General features: G+C 37.7%; 1 protein-coding gene across 1 annotated transcript in view; it reads left to right on the top strand.

Annotated features, from left to right (window-relative positions):
• The window catches only part of IGF2 (insulin like growth factor 2), a 44,339-nt gene that overhangs the window by 1,187 nt on the left and 16,798 nt on the right, over positions 1 to 26,354 (top strand). The gene's annotated exons all lie outside the window — the stretch shown is intronic.

Genomic DNA, 26,354 nt, shown 5'->3' with positions numbered 1-26,354 from the left:
TCTCTGTAATGGGTTAGGGGATACAGAATGCCGCTGATTAGTAACCCTGCATAGCTCTCTGTAATGGGTTAGGGGATACAGAATGCCGCTGATTAGTAACCCTGCATAGCTCTCTGTAATGGGTTAGGGGATCCAGAATGCCGTTGGTTATATTCCTGGCGACAGATTGCAATTAGCGTATAGGTGCAGAATAACGGTTATATTTCTTTACTTTTCTTGCGTTTAGATTGTATTATTTCGTATTTCGGGAATATTGTTATGGTATGTTTTCATCCATAGAACAGGTTAAACTAATGGATTGTGTTCGTTCCAGGATGTGTAAAAGTTTTTGAGGATACAGTAAGGAGATGAGGGCACACGAGGGAGAGCCTGTTTGTTTTCTGATAGTTAGAAACAGGTCAATTAAGGCTTTGCTGGAAATAGGGATGTGATGCCGCACTTCAGGTACTTAGTGTGTTTAAAGGTACCCCTGCAGATTAGAGCTGTTGAAAGCATGAAGTGCAAATGAAGACACAGGGCTTAAACGTTACTCTGCAGGTAGCCTTCTGCTGTTTGTGAGGTTACAGGGATTTAACCCCTTAAGGACACAGCTTCAGAAGTTAAAGACCCGCATGACAGAAAATTTCCATCATGTGTCCTTATTAGGTTAAAGACTGAGCAGGGATACCCCAAGTGTGTGAAATAGATACGTCCTATATTGTGGTAAATAAGTAAAATGCTTCCTATGAAACCACCTCTCCTATGGCAATGTCGACTTGTTTCAATGGCACTTTGGTGGTGTTAACCCCTTGGCTGCTGGAACTCCATGTCAGATGAGGGGTTAACGTCACTTTATGCTGCTGACCTTTCATTCTTCGCTTATTGTTCCTGCTTTGGCTGTGCTGCTGCAATTAGAAAAATGTGTGTTGTCACCCTGAGGTTGTGCTCGGCAGACAGGATAGAGGAGGTCTCATAAAGGATGCTGTCTGTCGTTTGCTCTCCCTCTGCACTCGTTAATTAGTGGCGTAATTAATGACTACCTGGTTACTTACAGTAGAGGTTCCTCAGTTCCTTGCGAGTGATGCTGCATGCTCGGACGGCAGATGGCCGTAGTGGGTGCTACAATAAAAATGCAAACAGATGAGAAATGCTTTGCAATCATTTCAGTGTGGTATTTAGAAAACGAAAAAGAAGAAAATGGATTGTACAATCCGCAGCAGTTTTCCACTAGAGGGCATTATAGTAGCAAATATATGGTTCTATACGGCTGCTTTCATTCTGACTAACTTTTTACACTTTTCCATTTAGTGCAATAAATAAAGTGTGGTTTATAAACGATTGTTACATTGCCCAATAACAGATTGGAATATGAATGTGGTTATGGCAGTGAGGTGTATATTAACCATGATGCTCAATCAGTTTTAGGATTGGGGAAGTCCACACATATCTGCAGCACCAAGGTTAGGAATACATTGTAACACTCAGCAAACTGTGGGAATTTCACGTTGGGGGGCGACATACAACGGGTTAAATGGCGTCATGGGTGACAGCGGAACATTGTAAGACATAGCATTACTTGATTACCATATGATTTCTGCAGGCTTCGACTTTGATTCCCAGAGTTCACTGCAGCAAAAGAGTTTAAACAATGTGCTTTGCATTCATCTTAATGTATACCAGATCAAACGCAACGCAGATCATAATGTATTTCCTGGAAAATGTAAATGACGTAAAAATCAACTGCAGACACTGTGTTTATATTTACATTATATATATAATAATAATAATCTCACAAAACGATACCATATATAATAATAATAATAATAATAATAATCTCTCAAAACGATACTATGTATAATAATAATAATAATAATAATCTCACAAAACGATACCGTATATAATAATAATAATAATCTCTCAAAACGATACTATATATAATAATAATAATAATAATCTCTCAAAACGATACTATGTATAATAATAATAATAATAATCTCACAAAACGATACTATGTATAATAATAATAATAATAATCTCACAAAACGATACCATATATAATAATGATAATAATAATCTCACAAAACAATACTATGTATAATAATAATAATAATAATCTCACAAAACGATACCATATATCATAATAATAATAATAATCTCACAAAACGATACTATGTATAATAATAATAATAATCTCACAAAACGATACCATATATAATAATAATAATAATCTCACAAAACGATACTATGTATAATAATAATAATAATAATCTCACAAAACGATACTATGTATAATAATAATAATAATCTCACAAAACAATACTATATATAATAATAATAATAATAATCTCACAAAACAATACTATATATAATAATAATAATAATAATAATCTCACAAAACGATACTATGTATAATAATAATAATAATAATAATAATAATCTCACAAAACGATACTATATATAATAATAATAATAATCTCACAAAACGATACTATGTATAATAATAATAATAATAATAATAATCTCACAAAACGATACTATAGATAATAATAATAATCTCACAAAACGATACTATATATATATATATATATATATATAATCTCACAAAACGATATTATGTATAATAATAACAATAATAATCTCACAAAACGATAATATATATAATAATAATACTAATCTCACAAAGCGATACTATATATATATAATAATAATAATAATAATCTCACAAAACAATACTATGTATAATAATAATAATAATAATAATAATAATCTCACAAAACGATACTATATAATAATAATAATAATAATAATAATCTCACAAAACGATACTATAGATAATAATAATAATCTCACAAAACGATACTATATATATATATATATATATATATATATATAATCTCACAAAACGATATTATGTATAATAATAACAATAATAATCTCACAAAACGATACTATATATAATAATAATACTAATCTCACAAAGCGATACTATATATATATAATAATAATAATAATAATCTCACAAAACGATACTATATATAATAATAATACTAATCTCACAAAGCGATACTATATATATATAATAATAATAATAATAATAATCTCACAAAACAATACTATGTATAATAATAATAATAATAATAATAATAATAATAATAATAATCTCACAAAACGATACTATGTATAATAATAATAATAATCTCACAAAACGATATTATAGATATATAATGATCACATAAATGGCATGCAAAGCTGAATATACATGGTATAATAATGACTTCTGTTTGACCCTTTTAACCGTTTGCGTTGCACACCGTTGGCGCTCGAAGGGTTAACCCCTTAAGGACACATGACATGTGTGACATGTCATGATTCCCTTTTATTCCAGAAGTTTGGTCCTTAAGGGGTTAAAGGGTTAAAGGACTTGCATGTACCCCCATGACAAATATCATTTCATAACATAAAACATGGCATTCTTAACTTGTATTCTTATGGCAGTTTAACTCTCTGCCTGCAATAGGTCTGTGCTGTGCATTGCGGAGTTTCAAAGGGTTAAGACAATTCTGCTTAGAGACATGACACAGTGTATTGTATTAAAAACAAAAAACCTGCTGGTTGGTAATTTTACACAGACAGGTAGGAAACAAGTCCTGCCCCACCTTCCCCCTGCTTTAACTCTGTCTGCACCCCTGAGGCTGTGTGTAATGTGAACTGGAGATGATCTGACAAGGGTCCCAGTGTGTGTATTCAGGGGGCCCCTCAGCTAATTCATTTCTAGGAAAATGCTTGTTTTCGCTGCCCTTTGAAGTGCTGCTTTGTATATGGTTACTGAGCCCTTGTGACGTGTCTCACAGAGCGTGCTTGTTACTGTTACACTGTCACAGATTCTTCCAAGTGCTGACTAAAGATTTCTAGGATAGGGAGGTCTTCCCACAGTCACTGAACGCACAGATATGTCTAGGAGTTTCATTTTCTTTACATTTCTTTTTTTTTTCTCTTTAACATTAATTGACCTACAGGGTGTAACGGTACCCCCCTCCTTGGCTTTAACCCATTAATGACCAGTCTGGCATTTCTGCATATTGTCCATTGGGTGCTCTATAAAGCCTCGCTGTTATAAAATAACAGGACATTCCATTTTAGAAGACCACATTGCTCTGACAGCAAACATTCATTACTCATAAAAAGATTGATGGTGTGAATTTTACAAAATCATTCTGTTAAATCTTATGTGAAGTTGTATTACAAATCCCCAAAAGTTCAGCTTTCATGTAACATGTAGGCAATGATTCATTGGCCAAGGGATGAACAATACATAATATATAATGCACTCGTTTTTTAATAAAAGGAATGTATAACGAGACTAGCAGCATCTGACAGTGGCTTTTGAAGAAGGTACAAACATCGCCAAAAGTTGGCTTTATTTTGTCAACTGAGGAATTGCAGAGCTCACACAGAGCTAATATCAATGTAACCAGAACAGGCCTTTCTAATTATTGCACTGTCAGAACATAATAAATCGTCCAGTAAATCTTCTGGGCTCTCGCTCAGCAAACCTGTGTGAGAGAATGTGAAGATTGTACTACCAAGCACCCAAACTGTAAACTCAGTGCGATCATCAAACGTCTTTTACTCTACTTGGAACCCAGTAAAATTTGGTCCAAGAGGACTCCCACTGTGCTACAGGACTGGGGCTACACATCCAGGCTGGAACGGCCGAGCAATACATTCCCTGTGAACTGCCTTTATTGGTCGATCCAATAATAGATAACCTTTAATACTTAATCTGTTGTGGACTGCATTTCCCATGATACCCTTCTGACTATTTTATTAAAGGGATACTCCGTGCATCATAATCGCTAAAGCCGGATGAAGAAGTTTTGACGCCAGGAGTAGCCTGGACTGGTTTTCCAGTAATTGGGCAAAACATTTAGTTACAGTGTCCTCTTTACAGAGTCTCCGCCAGGCTCCTATGCGTGATCCAGTGACTGGTGCAGAGTTGCAGAAGCCAGAAACTGCAGCGGTAAACATTAATTGGCTGAGAGAGTCGGCTGACCGCTCTCTGCCAATGACTGACATTAGACAGAATTGACGTTAGCCAGCCTGCAATTCTAGTTCTAGGTTGGCTGATGACACCCCCATAACTCTGCAGAGGTGGAGTAAAAGTTTTGGCAGCAAAGGGGTTAAACTCTGAAAAGTGAAATGGTGCACATCCAGGCACCATGACCACTTTGAATCAATGAACTGGTCGTGATGCTTGGAGTAACCCTTTAAGACTGATCAGGCCTCCGGTCCATTTTCAACTTTATAGCAAATCAGTATTTGGGAAATATATAAAAATTGTCTTTATTTAACTTCTCCATCCTACAAAGACACAAGACCACATATCGCACACACAAAAAAAAAACCTTATTTAACTGCAGAAATCATTTGGGGGGATTCCAGCATCAAATGTGTTTTCAGGACATTCCCGGCAAACAGCATGGGTGACATATGTGTCATTTTATTTGTTACGAGTTTCACCCTGTGACCTCTCACGGTGTAGAAAGATAATTTATAATCCTCAACGTTCTCTTGGAATCAGGAATGAGAAACCACTGCTTTCCGATATTAGCTGCGGTGCTCATATCACTTCCATAATGTTTGGCTGTCTGTGGCATCTACAATGCCTTTGATGGGTAACTACAAATCCAGTCTAACTAAACCGAAGCAGGGGCGAACTGGTACCCAAGACTATGAGTTAAACGAATTCCTAACAGAGACTACACTGTGTCAAATGTAAACATTTAGGGAGATTCACAGCTCTTCTAATGATTAACTTTATCAGAGACAAATATTCATTTATTTTTAAATATGCATTTTTTTTGGCCTAAATTTAATTCTGATTTAATGTGTGTTCTGATTGGTGATATCACCAAGCATCCAATCAGAAAACGAGAGATTGCAGAAAGGCAAATGTTTAGGTCCTGTGTCTCTTTGCAGCTCTCGTAACTTGCTTTTTGTGAAATGAAAGGCTTCTACAACAGTAAAACAGTTTCATATAACAAGTTCCTCCCCAACTTGTGCATGTTATGTTTTAGACTGAGTCTTGCACAGCTGCTGAAAACTCCATCTACCTCGTCTACCTCGTCTTACCTTCATGGGTGGGAGGTCCATGGTGGTCTAAGCTAAATACAGGGTTTCTGGTGGCATACCCCTTTCTCCTCAGATCGTGGTTGTCAGACTCTGCAGTATGTCTGCAAACAAGGAGAAAGAAATGACATTTTAATATTAATTAATACAGTCTGGACGCTGTACTCAAACATGTCAATGATTGCTTGCTAGAACACTAGGGAGGGGAGGGGGGGGGGGCTCATTCCCATTACACCCCCTCTTAGCTACTCTTACTTCCCATGACTTTTACATACATATTTTATTTAGTTTTTTGTAAGAAGCAGTATTGGGCAATTAAAGACCTTCTGAAGCTTCGTCTATAATGCGAGAGTTAATAAAACTCATTGCCAACACCAGAAAGAGGCTTCAGATCTCACACAAAATGAAAACATCAGACAGTAAAAATGGCAGGATATCCTGAGCTTTTTGCTGGCTGGGCAGAGACACTTGTGATAGATTTGTGTCTCTGAGCAGAGATTCCTCTCTAAGCTCTGAGAGTTCTGCATCTTCTAGATTAGAACAACAAGCTCCCTCTAACAACCAAAGAGTATGAGCCAAGCCTGTTCTGTTCCAGATGCAGAGGCCGGTGGGATCAATAAAGAAACAACCACTTTTCGCTCCAATGTAATCAGTCATCAGAGAGCACTCTATTACATAAGAGATGATACTGTCCATTTCTGTTACTGTACACTATAGCTTCCCCTTATGTGTTCATCGTGTTCTTCTCCAAAATGTACTTTGTCGTTGTCTACCCTGCATTTAAACATGACGTACAATTTCCCGTAAAACTTTCAATAGAACTATACATCACATTTACAGACAGCTGCATGGCCGAGATCTTTACTGCTTGCTCCATGCTGTGTGGCACTGGAAGGTGGATGGACACAGTCTGACACTAAGTGGATATCAGAAACAGTATGGAGGGGAAGAGGGGGTGTGGGGGGCCCAAAAAAACTCATTTTCTAAACAGAAAAAACCTTCAAAAACCCTTAATCATATTATTGTCTCAAAGGAAAGAATATTGAAGCAAAACAAGTGAGAGAGTTAAATGCTGGCGTGGGGCCAGCTGCAAAAGTCTGTTGTTTGCTTGCTTCATCCTATTTTTCTTCCTTTTTCTCTCCCAGTTGCTTTTGCTCGGCAGTAATTGTTTGGAGAAGCAGAGAGAGAGAGACCAGAGTTGGAAAGACTTGTGCTTTGTTGAGCAACAGGGAATAGGGGGCAAATGAGGGAACTTTTTAGATGCAAAATTAGCAGCAAGGAAGCAGATGTTGCACCCACCCCCACTCCCCCCCATATATATAGCTCTACACCTTTTACTTCTCTTTCTCACCCGATTCATTGTGTATTCGAAACAAAACACAGACTGTAGGATCTGATCAGAGTGAGTTTAGGAATAGGAAGGGGTGATGAAACATGCCGTGGGTGTCAAAGGTCAACTAAAAGCAATCCGTCTGGTTACAGGTAAAGGGGGGATCTGCTCACAATGCCCCCATGTTTCTGCAATGCCAATTCTAAGTCAACTATGGCAAAACAAACTCTAAATGGACTGAAAGGTGACCCTACTCTACTCCATTTTATTATAAGGCTAGATTAGAAAAACTTGATCCGGGAGCCATTTATGGTAAAACATATTTGCACGAGTTAATTCCAGTTTCAGGTTCGAATTCTGGGGTGATGTTACTAAAATAGAACCAGTCGATATGGAACCCAATGAATTATTCTGCTGTTTGATCGCTCCACATGTATCAGTAAGTCAGTAAACCACTCTTTCTATCCGTCTAACTAACTGACAGGAGACACAATGAAACACCCGGATACAATGTGCGTTTACAGAGCATTCAGACAAATGATACACATTTCATAGCGTGTAAAACTGTGTCTGTGCCGGGAATGTGTCGGCTGCAGGGTATATATGTTTAAAATATCATTTGTGTTTACTCAGAATATTTGGTTACAAGAACAAGAACCGTGGGGTCTATTCTCTAAATAGTTCATTCCTTTCAATCAAACTTGGGCTGATATAACAGGCCGGTGTTTTTGTTCCTTTTTTTCTGTATAGAGGTTATTCTCTAAGTTCTGTCTGTATAGACTCCGCTTCCCTTGGATCACTGCAAGAAGGCAATAGTCCTGTCTATTCATCTTATAAATCAATACATTGTAAAACAAAAGTGCATCTATAATGGTCAAAACGTTTTCAGACTATGCCCGACGTTTCTCAGCCTTAAATCATTATTCTGATGGCATGGCTGGCACACATTGAATTAACGTCCATTTGCTCCCTTAATGAAAATTGGCATATCCAAGAGCTTCACTATTTGAATAAAAGCTTCTCTTATTGAAACCAACGTTTTCCCTGCATTGGGAGAGTACTGGAGGCTGAATACGGCATTGCACTTCAAAGAATTTCACAAGATAGTTGTAAATGGAAGACAAACATTAGATGTAATGAATCTTATTCACTAAGTGCGGAACTTACAAATTCAGACTGAAATAATCTGTGACTTTAGCCGAGAGAGAAATGACTTTCCAGATCAGTTATTTTTGCCCAAATGTTCTAATTTTGTTTTTCATTCACTATTGTTCAGTAAACCTCACTGATTCATGTTCTCCTCTCTCTATAAATATTCAGACATTCAGTTAAACGTAGTTGACTTTTGCCGTTACTTAGCATTAATACTGAGCATTCCACTTCCATCATCCCTTCCTGCCAAAACACATAGCACCATGTCCATGTATGCGTTACTGCTACGTCAAGACACCTAGCGACACCAGTGCCATGTATGCGTTACTGCTACGTCAAGACACTTAGCATGGCCATGTCCGTGTATGCGTTACTGCTACGTCAAGACACTTAGCATGGCCATGTCCGTGTATGCATTACTGCTACGTCAAGACACTTAGCATGGCCATGTCCATATATGCGTTACTGCTACGTCAAGACACCTAGCGTCACCATGTCCATGTATGCGTCACTGCTACGTCAAGACACTTAGCATGGCCATGTCCGTATATGCGTTACTGCTACGTCAAGACACCTAGCGTCACCATGTCCATGTATGCGTCACTGCTACGTCAAGACACTTAGCATGGCCATGTCCGTATATGCGTTACTGCTACATCAAGACACTTAGCGTCACCATGTCCGTGTATGCGTTACTGCTACGTCAAGACACTTAGCGTCAACCATCTAGTTGACAAAATATACCTTCTAATAAAGAGGAAAACCAGGACATAATCAGTGACATATATATGCCGCCACTCTAGTTAGCACAGGGGATGATTGCAGAATAAGGTCCCCATCTACTCGCTCGGCAAAGATCATGGGCAAAGTGCTTGTGAATGCTCCAAGGGTTGGGTATGATCACGTGTGGGCACAAAGCTGTATAATGACATGAGGTTTTTGTGATTTCTCTTGGTGACCAGTTTTATGTTTTGTAAATGAGTTGTCACACAGAACTAAATGGTTAAAATAGAATGTCCCACCCCCCCATTTATTAGTGGCTTCATTAAACAATTAATATTCTTTCTACTTCTAATTCTTCTGTTTTATTTCTCCACGGGACCTTCTGGTGCACAATGATGCTGACATGTTTGCTGCCTAACTAAAACCCTCAATTGTAAAAGTGAAAATGTCAGGAATTTGCAAGGTATTTTTTTCTGGGGTTACCACGCAGGAGTGAATTCCTGGCACATTATACTCACAATAGACTCAATGAACATTCCCCCCAAAACATGTGCAAAATACCCAGTATGTGTGAACCTCAGTTATCTGACATGTATACTCAATGTACCATAATCACTGTGTGATGGAGACATGAGGTTCTGCCATACAACCACTTCTTTATCAATAATCTACAGGGAAGATCAAGGTTTTGCCCATAGCAAGAGGAAGTTGTAAGAACTGGGTTGTTGGTACAGGAAGTGAGTTGAGTTTATGTTGTCTCTCCCAAGGAGGGGAACTCTATGGTCTATGGTCTACAGAGTGGAGCATAGTCCAAGCTCCTAAGGATTGTTTATCTAGAAATGTCTAGGAGACAAGTAGAGTTTAGAATGCAAACTATAATCTGTAGACAGTGGCTGAATGGATAGACTGCTTTACTCAGAGGAGGCCATTAGAATTGGGGGTGGGGGGAGGGTGGGGGAGAGGGTAGCAGGTTATTGCTGTGCTAGTGAATATACACTGAACAAAATGATTAATGCAACACTTTTGTTTTTGCCCCCATTTTTCATGAGTTGAACTCAAAGATCTAAGACTTTTTCTATGTACGCAAAAGGCTTATTTCTCTCCAATATTGTTCACAAATCTCTGGATCGGCGTATACTACAATGTGCTCCAGGTCCTGCCAATATCCAGCAATTTCGTACAGCCATTGAAGAGGAGTGGACCAACATTCCACAATCAACAACCTGATCAACTCTATCATGCGAAAGAGATGTGTTGCACTGCATGAGGCAAATGGTGGTCACACCAGATACTGATTGGTTTTTGGATGCCCCCGGACCCTCCATAATACAGTAAAACTTCACATTTTAGATTGGCCTTTTATTGTGGCCAGCCTAAGGCACACCTGTGCAATAATCATGCTGTCTAATCAGCATCTTGATTATCTCGGCTCACTAACACAGATTTAGACAGATTTGGGAACAATATTGGAGAGAAATAGGCCTTTTGTGTACGTAGAAAAAGTCTTAGATCTTTGAGTTCAGCTCATGAAAAATGGGGGCAAAAACAAAAGTGTTGCGTTTATAATTTTGTTCCGTGTATATATATATTCTAATTTTGGCAGCACTGGTTCAAAAATAAAAACGTTTTACATTGACAGTTCATTTTTACTGATTTACAGTTATTAAAGGGTTCTATAGTCACCAGAACAACTACAGCTTAATGTACAATATACAGCTTATTGAATAGTATACAGCCTAATATACAATATACAGCTTAATGTACAGTATACAGCTTAATGTATAGTATCCAGCTTAATGTACGATATACAGCTTAATGTACAATATACAGCTTAATGTACGATATACAGCTTATTGTATAGTATACAGCTTAATGTACAATATACAGCTTAATGTACGATAAACAGTTTATTTTATAGTATACAGCTTAATGTACAATATACAGCTTATCGTATAGTATACAGCTTAATGAACAATATACAGCTTATTGTATAGTATACAGCTTAATGAACAATATACAGCTTATTGTATAGTATAAAGCTTAATGTGCAGTATACAGCTTATTGCATAGTATACAGCTTAATGAACAATATACAGCTTATTGTATAGTATACAGCCTAATATACAATATACAGCTTAATGTACAGTATACAGCTTAATGTATAGTATCCAGCTTAATGTACGATATACAGCTTAATGTACAATATACAGCTTAATGTACGATATACAGCTTATTGTATAGTATACAGCTTAATGTACAATATACAGCTTAATGTACGATAAACAGTTTATTTTATAGTATACAGCTTAATGTACAATATACAGCTTATCGTATAGTATACAGCTTAATGAACAATATACAGCTTATTGTATAGTATACAGCTTAATGAACAATATACAGCTTATTGTATAGTATAAAGCTTAATGTGCAGTATACAGCTTATTGCATAGTATACAGCTTAATGTACGATATACAGCTTATTGCATAGTATACAGCTTATTGCATAGTATACAGCTTAATGTACAATATACAGCTTATTGTATATTATACAGCTTATTGTACAGTATACAGCTTAATGTACGGTATACAGCTTAATGTGTAACATACAGCTTAATGTACAATATACAGCTTAATGTACGGTATACAGCTTATTGTATAGTATACAGCTTAATGTACGGTATACAGCTTATTGTATATTATACAGCTTATTGTACAGAATTCAGTTTAATGTACGGTATACAGCTTATTGTATATTATACAGCTTATTGTACAGTATGCAGCTTAATGTACGGTATACAGCTTAATGTACAATATACAGCTTAATGTACGGTATACAGCTTAATGTGTAATATACAGCTTATTGTACAGTATACAGCGTAATGTACGGTATACAGCTTATTGAACAGTATACGGCTTAATGTACAGTATACAGCTTAATGTATGGTATACAACTTAATGTACAGTTTACAGCTTAATGTACGGTATACAGCTTATTGTATATTATACAGCTTATTGTACAGAATTCAGTTTAATGTATGGTATACAACTTAATGTACAGTTTACAGCTTAATGTACGGTATACAGCTTATTGTATATTATACAGCTTATTGTACAGTATGCAGCTTAATGTACGGTATACAGCTTAATGTACAATATACAGCTTAATGTACGGTATACAGCTTAATGTGTAATATACAGCTTATTGTACAGTATACAGCTTAATGTACGGTATACAGCTTATTGTACAGTATACGGCTTAATGTACAGTATACAGCTTAATGTATGGTATACAACTTAATGTACAGTTTACAGCTTAATGTACGGTATACAGCTTATTGTATATTATACAACTTAATGTACAGTTTACAGCTTAATGTACGGTATACAGCTTATTGTATATTATACAACTTAATGTACAGTTTACAGTTTAATGTAGTTGTCCATTTTAACACATACACTGCCTTTTCAGCCAAGTGTTTTTTAAACTTTGTGGTCAGGAATACACATTTGTCAACAACTTCAACCAATGTAAGTTGGACAGTTGGCTGTATAATGTTTATAGCTACCATTCTGTCAATGATGATGTCACCTTGATGTCATGTGATGTCATAAGATGTTAGACTTCCTTACGCATAGTAACTTAGTTAAATAAAAAGTAATTTTAGGCAAAGGAAGAATTAAAGGTGCTAAATGTTCTGCTTTGTAAGTTCGGGTCTGCCGATTTATCTGCCCGATCAGCTTATTCTATCGATATCGTCATCATTTACCATCTGGCCACAGTTTGCTTATGAAAACTGACAACGAATAATCTTGATTATGGAGATACAAAAATCTGAATAGAAAAAGCTGTTGCAATCTTTAGAATTGACCCTTTCCTTTGTAGATAATAATGGCTGCTCATCTTGTTAAACACTGAATAGTTGTGAAGATTTTTTCCCAGCTGTTGAAGCCCAAATCTATACTAGTGAGATTTAAATTTCCAACAATTTGGAGATTAGTGAATAACCCACATATGGCGTATACTTGAAAGGATAGTTTTAGCACCATAACTACTACATGAGGTTTGTGGTTATGTTGCGAGTAGACTGTGGGTTCCATTCCCGTTGGGTGCTGTACCTAGCGATTTAACAAACACTGGGGGCACCCACAGCCCCCCTCACATGCGCGGTTACTAAAGTGGGCATTCCACTTCCTCACTTATAGCTCAGCCAATGAATGCTGTCCAGTCTTGATATAATTCAGTGACAGTAACTGGGTCATGTTGGCACCATAATCACTGCAGTGCTGTGCTGTGGTTATGGTGATTATAGGGTTATTCACTAAATAACTGATTTTTTTATATATTTTCCAGCTCAGCTGTGTTTTTAGCTAAATTATACTGGCCTAAAACGTAAAGCGGCACACTAAGCACCATAACCACAACAGCTGACATGACACATACTGAGAATTCTCCAGGCCCCCAGCTGTCCTCATCATTAACGCGGAAGTTATACTTGCACATCAGCAATTTTTTCTGTTTGTTGATTTTCTTTGGCTGCGCATGGCACCTGGGCATGCAAGCACCATAACAACTAAAGCAAATTTACTTTGACGTCTCTGCAATTCACACGTAAATAAATGGCCTTGACAATGTTCACTATAGAATCATTGGTGCTTACCATCATCCTCTGATTGTTATACATTTCCTGAGTCTAAATATATGTAACACTAAACCGTTTCACATGGTTAATTAAGTGCAACCTGTTTTGATCCTTTTTGTTTAAATCTAGAAGAAGTCATTTCATTTTTATGAGCATCTGTCTTTTCAAACACATTTAATCAGAATGGGGGATTTTATAATACCTGCACACGGTTAGTGCACCACCTGTGTAAACATCCATTCTACAAACCACTTGTTATTTTAGCCCAATTATGCCCCAGTGAACTGGCTGCTTGTTACGTATTATTATTATTATTTTTTTTTTTGTACATATGTGCACATTTTCTCATCACTCATTTACAGCTCCTTTGCTGGTCTGTAAAGTCTGAGTTTTGAAGAGACTGTTTCATGTAGACAAAACACTGAGAGATCTAGCATGTTAAGGAAAGGAAATTAAGCAGATCTCTCATTCATTGACAGTATGCCAGGAATATCGGAAGTTAAGTCCTTATAAGTTGGTAGGAAGGCGATGCAGGTGATGACAAATCTTGACAATTCAGACATTTTGATATCAATCCAGATTTCTCATTCCTGAGCATCGTGGGTAATTAGTCCAAAAAACAGGGTGCCAAAAATAGCTCTTGAGCTTCGTTCTAGGGGGCGCAGAGCCAGCAAATGTATTGTTACCGGGAGGCTAGTGAAGGTTCACTTTTTACAAGTATTTTTAATTTGGGTTTGGCCATTTAGAAGTAATGTTCTTATAGAAGTAAGAATTATAAATGTAGGATTTAACTCTCCAGCGTTAGTCAGCACAGAACTAACATCATCGTTTGCTCATAATTCATTAATTCATGAATAACCTATATTTATCAAAGTGGTACTGTCACTTCTAAGGTTTTGGTAGAATCTTGGACAAAAAGAAAATTAAGGGCCAATTTGCTTTATGTATGCAACTACTTTTGGCAAATTATGGCTGCACTTTGTCATTCAGCAGTTACTTGTGACGGGGCATAATCGAGAACATCTACACAGTAGATCACTTTGTTCAAAAATGCAAAATTCAGACCTTGCTATGCTTTACATGTAAACATTTTAACATGCTGTATTGGAAATGGCTGCCAACTGGAACTGGTTTAACGTGGAATGGCATGACGATGCCAGTGACATAATTTGCATCACTGGTGTCATGCCGTCCTATAAAGAGGCTGCCATGACAACCGCTGGTGTTCACTTTTTGTTGTGCCACAATAGTGCATGGGCACTGTTTTGATCGTGTGGCCTGTGGCTGTCTCATGGTGCCTCCAGACAGACTCAGGACATGCACGAACCTATGTCAGCCCTATGATTTGGTACAATAACAATGGACACTATTTAAGGAAGGTGTTGTTGACGTTTGCACTTTTTAATGTTTCTATGAAATGCACAATGACGCGAGATTGGTGTGTAAGTTGCACTCTCTGCTGCTGCTGTGATACGGAGTTATTTCAGTGCCGACCAAACAATTTCATTTTCTTTAACCTGACGTTCAATGCAGCCACATAGGTCTGGCCACATACAAAGTGCTACTGAAGTTCTCAATTTTGGGCAGACATTCCCTGGAATTCTTGTCTAATTCTGCATGAGTACATTTAAGCATGTGCTTCTGTCAAACTATGGTGTCTCTAGAAACAGAATGGAGTGACAAAGATTTCAAATCAGGACTGTTTCCTCAGACATGAGACTGTTTCCATGCATGATTTAGGCATAAGTGGCACCCCGCCCTTCTCATTTCTAAAGAGACATACGTCCAAAGTCTGATTGCCGTACCTGGAGCAGAACTAAGTAAGTAGGTCAGGGAAAATAACCGAGTTAACAGAATTCTCCAATGGAGATACTTTTGCAATTGGATATTGTTAACTCATTTCACTTCATCACTACTTACTGTTTAGCAGATAAATCTTAAAGAGTTGTTTTCAATACACGGAGGTGGAATGTTAAATGTTATCAGTATATCTTTATGGGAGCTGATTTATTCTTGTATAAATTATTGGGCTGTGTTAATCATGTGTGAAACAGGGGAAGATGTCTTTTAAACTTGGCTATAAGCCGGGAATGCTGAAATAGAACATCGGCTTCCCACATGGCATATGATATAGCCCCTGGCAAGTCGCTTTTTTCTGATGGGTTTAATTATCAAAATCCTAAGTCTTGTTTGAGACACTCCAAACAAAATGTTTGATTTGTGGATATGTTATAGTGCATGGAGGTCTCCTGTCCCTTTGTCTTATTAATACCATACAACCCTACAGTCCTGCATTTGTCATGACAGTAACGGGTTTGGGATCCTGCCCAGCCATCTTGGGATTGCTGTCCTGGGTACTCCTAAGACCAAGTTCCTATAAATAGTCATAAGTCACATTTCCACTATCCAAACTGCACGGAGGAGATTTAGATCATAGGACTCATGCAGCCCAGATTGTACGCCCCTTTTTCAGAGGAGATTTCACCCTTTGGGCATCTCCAGTAACGCATTCCATGTCTCTGGGAAGTATGTTAAAGTGATTTGCCGGAATCTCAGTGTGCGACGTGCAAGTTAATTTCACTTTTCACAAACGGTTATTCACATAATTGAGACGTCAAGGTGAGTTTCAAATTTAAGGTAAAAGTAGCCAAAGTGAAAGAATTGCTGACTTGGAGAATCTTTCTAATTCAGCTATTTTGGCCTTAAATTGGAAAGTCACTATGAATTCTCACTTTATTGAATAAATCCATTTCCAATCTTTCCTAAGTTGTGCTTAGCATATTATCCACTGATTTCCGCATCTCTAAGCTGAACAATTTTAGCAACTGACAAGCGAGCTGCAACTTTTAGGCCGTAATAGCCGAGGAAAAAAATAATTAAAATGGCATTTTTTCCAGTTCAGCTGGAGAGGATTAACATTTGTATTTTGCTGAATAATTCTACATGATTCTTAATTTAGTGACAACCCCCCCTGCAAACCAGATCACTAGCCTTGCAGAGTTAACCCAATCTTAGGACAGCTTCCAAGGTGCGGATCAATTGAAGGATGGCAGTGATGGTAACTAGCTCGAAGCTCAGAGTGAGACGGAATATCAGAACCTTTCTTTGGTGACTGACAAAACAGACCATGTCTTAAAGTGGATTTATTGCTCACATCCCAATATTGAAGCTGGCTAATAGGATCTGTTTAACATGAACTTTTACAAACGTCAGATCACAGCGTTCTTCAACCATTTAGTGAATCTTTGTGATAGACTGTGCGATTTATTCACTAAACACCAGAATTTAGTGAAAAAATGCTGAGATGGCTTTCATTTCACTACAAGTCAGTGTTTAGTGAATAAATCACATTGTTTTTTTTTCTCTTTGGTAAGCAGCCCATAAGCCTAAGAACAAATGTAGTTTATAAAGGGTACATTTCTTCTAGCGATCAATTAAGATCAGATTGCTGGCTGCCTCACATCACCTTGTATTCTGTACGCTGTGTACGTTCTACCCAAATGTACAGACGGACTGCGGGAGACCCAACTATGGCGGAGTGTCAGATCTGGCATCAATAAAACATGCTTCTTAAACGGTGCCAGTAGGCAAAAGCAGGATATCATATTTGCACATGTACTGGTGAGGTGAATTAGGGATTGCTAGTATATGTCTGCGTACGCAGCTATTTAACCATTTCAGTGCCAGAGTGTAAATTACTCATCTGAATGGCCAATCCCAGATTGAATCACTATACTATCACTGTGCAATATACGGGGAAGGATCTCAAATACAGAATGATAAACCCCCAGCGTTTTTGCCATATTTTTGCAAAAGTGTCATTAACTGACTCCAACAAATGTCAGCGTAGAGTCACTCTGCATACAATGTTATGAGAAGAACAATTTAAAGCCTGTTTTTTTCCCTCTGCAATTAGAATTATTCCTATTTTATTACCGCATGCATTTCGTGCTAATCTCATACGCTTCCAGGAGCCTGTTTACAATCACATTTTAGGACTGGATCAACAAATAATCTTCTATAACAAAGAGTCTGGGTAAGGGATGTTTAGAAGAATATTCATTAATTTCATCAATTAACATTTTTCGGAGACATAACACATTCCTCCGCTTTAATGGTGCCAGAGATTCTCCGAAACATGTACAATTCTGCTACTTGATGGGATAAATAATACAAAACGTGTGACTTCATACTGTGGAATGGGGACAAGTACTTTCATCCCAGTGAGTTTGGTCAGTTAACCCCTTAAGGACCAAACTTCTGGAATAAAAGGGAATCATGACATGTCACACATGCCATGTGTCCTTAAGGGCTTAAATGGAAGCCCAGAGATTCCTAAACCATCGCCAACTTCGCTGCTACTAGGTAACGAAGGAGGTGATGACCAACTCGATAAAACCCATAGCCCCAAGAGGTAACGTGACCAAAGAATCCCCCTAATAGTGCCTATAACGCCTCCATAGTTTTACATTGATGTCCAGACTTAATGGCGTTCTCATGAGTTCACTGGGATCTTAGATACATGTTCTTGGCATTTTTTTATTTATGAATTTTCATTATATGGCTGTTTACGTTAGGAAAGCTAGAACATGCATCCTGTATGCTGCGTGGATTAGAGCAGATATAGCCTGGTTATAGAACTTGGATTGGATCAAATCAATGCTTTGTGTATAGCTGGTTTGCAAACACCTAATAGAAATCGGCCTGTTATCCCAAACATAACCAACCCATGTAATGTCTGCTGCAATGAGTGACCTTGGGTTAGTGTTTAGTTGGCTTGGAGATTTCTCCCCATGATGGCTCTTCCATCCTACATTATGGAAGTTGACTTTTTGTGCATATCTGCATTTAAGTAAGCATTAAGAGGAATTGGACCAACATCCACCAAGAATCCAGAATGTAGCTTTGTCGAGATATAAATCTGGCAATGTAAGGTATAAGGTATAACGTGTAAGGTATCATCAGCCAGATAAATGTTGTGAAGACTTAAGGAGAGACTGCCCAAAATATGAGTTTATCTGCTTGCTATCGGCCGCTATAAATCCATGCACATTGTTCGCCTCCATTTTGTTTATCTTAACCCAGTCCCAACAGGTTTTCCAAACTTTATCTGGACATCAGAACAAGAGAGTTTCTCAGCTGCAATCATTTAGGCTACTAAAGGCTGGCTAGTGAGAGATACTATGAGCAAAGCCCTAACACCAATGTTCAACATTTTCATATGAAAGGAATTCTCAAATGCCTCCAATTTCATGGTGTAACAGAAACATCAACAATCGAGTTCCACTCAGTTAGCGAGACCTGCGCAATCCTTAAACTGATGGATCAACAGCAAAAAAAAATGTGAGGAAGGCTGAACTTGATGGACGCAGGTCTCTTTTCAGCTATGTCACTATGATACAAAATGGCTTCCACCAAATCACCCGTGGAATAAAAGGTTAAACTTAACTTTGGATACTTGCTTCCCTTCAGTTACCTCCCAAAATGGTAACTATATAAAAAGTATAATATGGTACATATGGAATAGGGATCCAGCTTGTATCACTAAAACATAAATAAAAAATACAACATAGCGTAATACTGTTGTGGTCTTATTAATTGCCCAATGGTTCAAGGTTACACTCACAGATTTGTTGTATATAGTAAGCCTTCAGGTTGCCATCCCTATAGGTAGGGGGGTAAGTCCTGTTCGTTTGTAGTAACCACAATCTGGAGACCAAGAAGTTCACACTCTCCCAATGGTTGAAAGTAGAAAACAATGGATTTATTGGCATATAGTAAAATTAAATTAAAATATGGTTCTACGCGTTTCGTTCCCCTTAGGAAACTTCCTCAGGAACCAAAATTTAAAAAACATACAGTTTATACACTCCAAATACTAACAAGTGTATCCATAAGCCTATTGCTTCCCTCCCTTCCCTTCCCTTAAATACAATAAGTGCTGGAAGTCCATTGGTGGTGTGATGGGCGTACTCTCCTTTTCTTGAAGTGCTGGAAGTCCATTGGTGGTGTGATGGGCGTACTCTCCTTTTCTTGAAGTGCTGGAAGTCCATTGGTGGTGTGATGGGCGTACTCTCCTTTTCTTGAAGGAGAGTACGCCCATCCCACCACCAATGGACTTCCAGCACTTATTGTATTTAAGGGAAGGGAAGGGAGGGAAGCAATAGGCTTATGGATACACTTGTTAGTATTTGGAGTGTATAAACTGTATGTTTTTTTACATTTTGGTTCCTGAGGAAGTTTCCTAAGGGGAACGAAACGTGTAGAACCATATTTTAATTTAATTTTACTATATGCCAATAAATCCATTGTTTTCTACTTTCAACCATTGGGAGAGTGTGAACTTCTTGGTCTCCAGATTGGCGTTACTACAAACGAACAGGACTTACCCCCCTACCTATAGGGATGGCAACCTGAAGGCTTACTATATACAACAATCTGTGAGTGTAACCTTGAACCATTGGGCAATTAATAAGACCACAGCAGTATTACGCTATGTTGTATTTTTTATTTATATGTAACTAGGATGTCAGATAACAGCGACTGTCTTAATTGCATTCCAGTCGTAAAGCATGCTGGGACCCGGGAACGTATTTACTTCACAGCTCGTTCACTTAGTAATGATGAACACTCCTTTTATTTAAAAGCACATAATACAATAAAAAAAAAAAAAAAAAACCCACTTATAGAAGGCTATATAATTAAAGGCTATTACTTGACGTAAGTGATTTTTCTTTGACTACCACAACCTGCATCTTTACATAAATTTTGTTTTTCTTCTCTGCCGCTAATTGTCATTAAGCTGTAAATAACCAAAAGTTATAATCTTAATAACCGCGTTTGAGGATGTGCAGGGATTTTATCCCCCCTGCCCCCACCCTGCGGGTGCGGTTAAAGTAATCAAGTGAGATTTTCAATGAACCCATTCGCTTCCATGGACACACAGAAAGATCCATCCACTTGACACGTTGTTAAACAAAACATATGCAGCATCAGTTCAGATAAAGTCACTCTACAACTCCTACAATGCTCAGCCGGAATAGTGTTTGTCAGTGCATCACTGTGGCTGAGTGAAACATGCTTACTGTGTTAAGAATTCGTGAGCAACTTGCGCAAACTGTGTACAACTACTTTCCAAGGGTAAGTCGAATGGAACTTGATGGCAAGGGCAGAATCTAAATACGAGAACAAGTGTCAGTAATCGGCCGAGTCAGATGGCGCAATCAACACTTTATTGCATTCCTCTGTGACCACCATGACACGCTCTGGAAAAAATCCGCATTGGTGGTCACAGAAAAAAAATAATCTGAAACCAGTGTCAACATATGTGCCCATTTCACTCAAGAGGCGAAAAGTGAAATGCACACCGCGCTCATGCCACAGTATTTTTAACGTGACTGACAGGCACCCCCTTCTTATGCATCCACTACTAGAATGCATTAAAAAATTGCAAAAAATAAATATTAATAAAAACATAGACTATAATTGTGTTTGAAAATGTGTAAGTAGCTATGCTGTGATAATTAATGGGGAATTTGTGAGTAAAGGGTTAAGGGCGCTAATTATGTTAAGCTGCTTACAAAGAACTTTGTTATGCGTGCAATGCAAATATCAGTTCATCTATTGACGTCAGTTTTCATGTCTGAAATAAACATGCCGGGGCGGGTATGAATATGATTCGGGACCCTGGGTGCTGCTCAGATTTTGACTGTATCAGAATCTTGTGACCTGTAAAAAAAAAAAAGTGGAAAAGATTAATTTAGGGTCGATGGAAAGTCACAATAAACTCTAGTTGATAATCAGAGTTGTATAAAACATCATTATGTACCCCCTTCAACAAAACAAGAAATATAATGACTACATCGCTGGCAGGTCCTACATAAAATACAGGATGTCCTTTAATCTCAACTACTGATCTATTTGGATTCCCTGTTGCACCTGTGGGTACTTGTAACAGTAATCCCGAGACTCTTAAAATAATAATGTGACTAGTAAGGAATTGAAAGCCAATTTGAAATTTTAGAAGACAAATGGCTACAACTGAAAATGTCTCCAAAGTCAACTTCATTCTTCAGATTTAAATATTGCGGGCTAAAAGGTTTGAATTCACTTTGAATTCGAGACAATTTGTACTTTACTGAATAACCCTGTGTCTGTTTATATTTGTTTTACAATTAAACGGAATCAGTAGGAACATTAGGAAGCTAAGCTGTATCTGTTTATTAAAGGTGATATCCAAACGTCACATAGATTGTTTCCATAATCTGTTTTTAGAAAGAGAATTAGCTCTTGTAGATTGCATGGTATATTTAGTAATTGTGGGAGATAAATGTCAATTGCTACAGTTTTACGTACTGTTGATTATTTTTGAGATTTTGAGATATATATATATATTTTTTTATATGAAAGCTAAGCATTCTGTATTCTAAAACAATATTTATACATTGGCGCTTAGCGTAGCCGTATCAAACATCAATTTGTCAAACAAGTTATTGAAGGGGATAATGTATTAGGTATATACCAACAGGGATGGGGGAGGGGGGCAAAAGGTAGACCATCAGTTGTTGAAAAAGCTGGAAAATGATCATGATAGTTGTAGCTAAACAACACATGTCCCGTTGACCACCATTGGTGTATACCAGCCCTGTGCATTTTAAGAAAATGCATAAAAGAAGTTGTTGGTCAATAAATAAGACAGTAGGGAGTTTACGGCAGTTATGGCTAACCAACAATGAAAAAATCATCATAATAAGAACTTTATTGGAAATTCAATGAAATTCCGACACAATCAAAATATATCATCAGACAAAATAGGGACCAATGAAGTAAAAAAACAAAAAAAACTTGAAAAACAGAGCTTCTGCTGTTAAATTGAGAAATTAACATCTTAAGGCATGTTAATATTTGGTCTGTCGAGTACAAACAAGTACAACAGTGACACAGGCTGTTGGCGGGTGACGCACCAGAAGTTGTAGAAAGAAGGTGGAAGTGAACACAAGGGAGAGCTTCAGGTAGGTATCACTACCTCTAGCCCCATCTCCTGGCAGCTGGAAACTGAAGAGAAATGGATTCTTCGGGGTCTTAGTAAAATATGCCGAGATTTCCAGAGATGCATCAGAATTCCCTTCGAATTCATGGCAATTGACACCTTGGTGAATAATGTGGCTGATGGACTTCCATCACTGCACAATGTAGACCAATATAGGGATTTTTTTTGTTTTTACCTTGCAGCTGAAGGTCAGTGCAGGACTCGCCTAAGAGGTTTTGCCTTGGCGTTGCGGCTCCAGCTAATCCAACGACTGAGGATACCTACACACAGTATATCCGGAAGTGGGGATTGTACCACTACAAGTGCTAGACTCTAGAGCTGGCTATAGCTCTGCCAAATGTGAGTGCATTATTATTATTATTATTCCACCATAACTACTGTATAGAATACATATTGCACTATAAGGTCCTTTCTCTCTTCTTCTCTCCATTTCATATGACCGAATATCGGAGAGACAGATTAAGGATACCATTCCCAAGCTTTAAGAATTCACACCTCCCATTGAATATACCATAAAGACACCATCTGGTGTGACCCTAAAGATTTTCTTTTATACCTCTGGACTTACTGTCATTGACTATATTCTATTACTCCCTGTGACACAGCCCCTATTTATCTTTGTGCATTTCTGTTTTTAGTTCAAAGGGTGAGAGTGCCTACTCATTGATATATCAACACTGTGCAATATAGGGAAATATCTAGAAACTCGGCTGACTCGATGCTGGTTTATGCTTCTATTTCCATTTCAGTGGGCTGCTCAATGTAGTAAAAGGGTTAAGGACAAATTCCAGAAACACTTGGCGGCTGCACTACATTGTAGCATGGAGCCAACAGCAAGCCTTGCGGAACGGATTTGTGTAGCAGAACTGACACTCTTATACCAAAACATAATAATCGCATGCACGCCGAGGAGAGCGGATACTATTGACCCCTTGGTGCCTTGTTCCTCAATGCTGTGTATATGGAATGGGTCTGTCCAGACTCTTCATGTTGGACGATAGGAAGATCATGTGTACGTTGTAGTCAGCTATTATGTAATCATTTTTAGTTTTATTTGCCGTCATCGTAGACAATTTAGATCATGATATGAGTTGTAAAACATCTTCTGCACAGTGAAGTTGCGCTTTTTTTCCCCAAATCAGCTATTTTCTTCTATATTTTCTACGTTTCTCGTTCTCTTCAACTAAGTGAATAATCCACATGGTAAACTAGAGATATTCTAAAACTGATGGATGATAAAGTATTACAATAATAAAAGTTCCAACACCGGTATCGTTCCAACAAAAGTGCCAATTTGGTAGGAATGCCAAGACGTGTCCATATAGTATGTGACCACTCAAGGAATTGAGGGATAGAAAAAACAAACAGTACATTGCAGAGCTTGGTGTCCAATCCATATAAAAATGTGGTATTGCATTAATATCACAAGGCCCGGGTAAAGCCTTTAAATCTCATATGTTTCAAGATTGCCCTATTATCTTTCAACTTTGCCTCTGTTTTCTAATGGCAAAAACAGCAGGAGGACAATTGATCTGGCCTCCACCATAAACAGAAAACATCAAGTAAATGTATGTCACCACCATGATCTGCTGTTTCTGGTTTTTCCATGGTGGTGGTATTCTCAGATTCATTGCACGTGTGTGAGTGACTGTGGCGTTCCGTATGTGTGTGAAATGATATACGTGATTATGCATACTTGTTCTCTTATGGGGAAATAAAGAACTGGAAAGAGTCCAGAAGCAGGCTACAAAAGTAATAGGGGAATGTTGTCTTGCTTATTCTAGAAATTAGTTCACCATAAAAGGTTGAGATGATATTTTAGTAAAAACAGAAAAAAGGTGCGCTAACATTTAAAGTGCAGCATCACATGTGTAAAATAAAGTGCAATATACTGCCTCACTCACAAGTGATAATGTGTATATAGACAATCCACAAATATGTGTAAAATATCTAGAAGTGATATAGTGCATAATTAAATTGCAACTTACACTAACAGTATTGCTGAGATAAGCCACAACTCCAAATGAGGAGCATAAAAAAGGACAAAAAATAAAATTTTATATACAATTGTAATTGTCAGAAACCATACCCCTAGGGCGCTACATGGGGCCATCACCACTGACTCTGGATAAAGGGGGGACTAAGTACCTTGACACACGTTGGGGTGGGGGAAGACGAAGGGACGAGATGACATTTGTTCTGCTAAGTGAAAAAACAGCAAGGAGACTCACCGGGAGAGATTGGAAAGGAATAACTACAGGCATTGACTGACCACTAGAGGTTCCAAGTACTGAGCGTGGAAAATGGAATCAGGGGGAGGTAAGCTATAGAGGGGGAAAAAATGGCTATACCAAAAACCTAATTACCAAATTGACGGGATACGAAAAAAAACTCAATAATTGAAAGTTCAGTAATTTGAAGGTCATTTTAAGGTGAGGACTTTAAATATCATGCATTCTAGATATACTGTATTCACTGTCCATGGAGCTTTTTCTACCACACTCTATAGACGCCTTTAAATTTGGCGTGGGTGGGCATTATAATTAATAGCTTGTGGGTCCAGGGAGGGATCCAAATACAATTTTTGAGTCAAGAAGGAATGTTTCCTATTTTGAAGCTATATTGAAACAGTTTCAATGTGGGTATAATCTTTTCCTTTTTTTGACAGCAATAGCAGCAGTAAGTGAAATGTTGAACTTGATGGTCTTTTTTCAACATAAATGAGTGTTACTATGCAGGAGGTCCTGAACAGCAGGATTAGCATGATCTATTTCCAAAGGCCAGCTATGCACAATATACAGCACACGTGACATTTTCAATGTATCATGTTTTGTAACTCCTGGGTTCCTTGTTATTTTCTGCATATACTCCCTTCGTTACCGCAATTCACAATTATTAATGTAGTCACTAACCCTTTATGTAGCAGACCCCTTTATAAAAGTGAGATCATCGAGCATGTTAATAAAGTATCTGCACGCGTGTGTTTATTTTTTAATTTGAGTTAAATGCATTATTGTGACATTTGCCATAGATTTGGTTTCTTTGCATCATGTATTGAAGTAAGGAAGTAATTTCGGGCTGTCAACCCTATGGGGACAAGGTTATGTTTGTTTAAACCTGCAGTCACTCACTTTTTTGCTGAGAAGTGAATAATATTTCTAACTGCTTAAAGGTGCATATTTTTACATTTAAGAACTGCACAATAGCAGATGTTGCTTAGTGAGAAATGTCTGTATGCCTAAGAGATTCTTGGGCTAATTATTACTGGACGACTGAAAACCTTTTTGTAACTTTTTATAACTGTATTTTGCATTCTTTGTAAAAACGTGGGAATGTGTCAGACTGTTGATTA

The sequence above is a fragment of the Pelobates fuscus genome, chromosome 12 (assembly GCF_036172605.1).
Source record: "Pelobates fuscus isolate aPelFus1 chromosome 12, aPelFus1.pri, whole genome shotgun sequence".
In the NCBI taxonomy this organism is placed as follows: Eukaryota; Metazoa; Chordata; class Amphibia; order Anura; family Pelobatidae; genus Pelobates; species Pelobates fuscus.
This window is presented reverse-complemented; position numbering and strand designations above follow the sequence as displayed.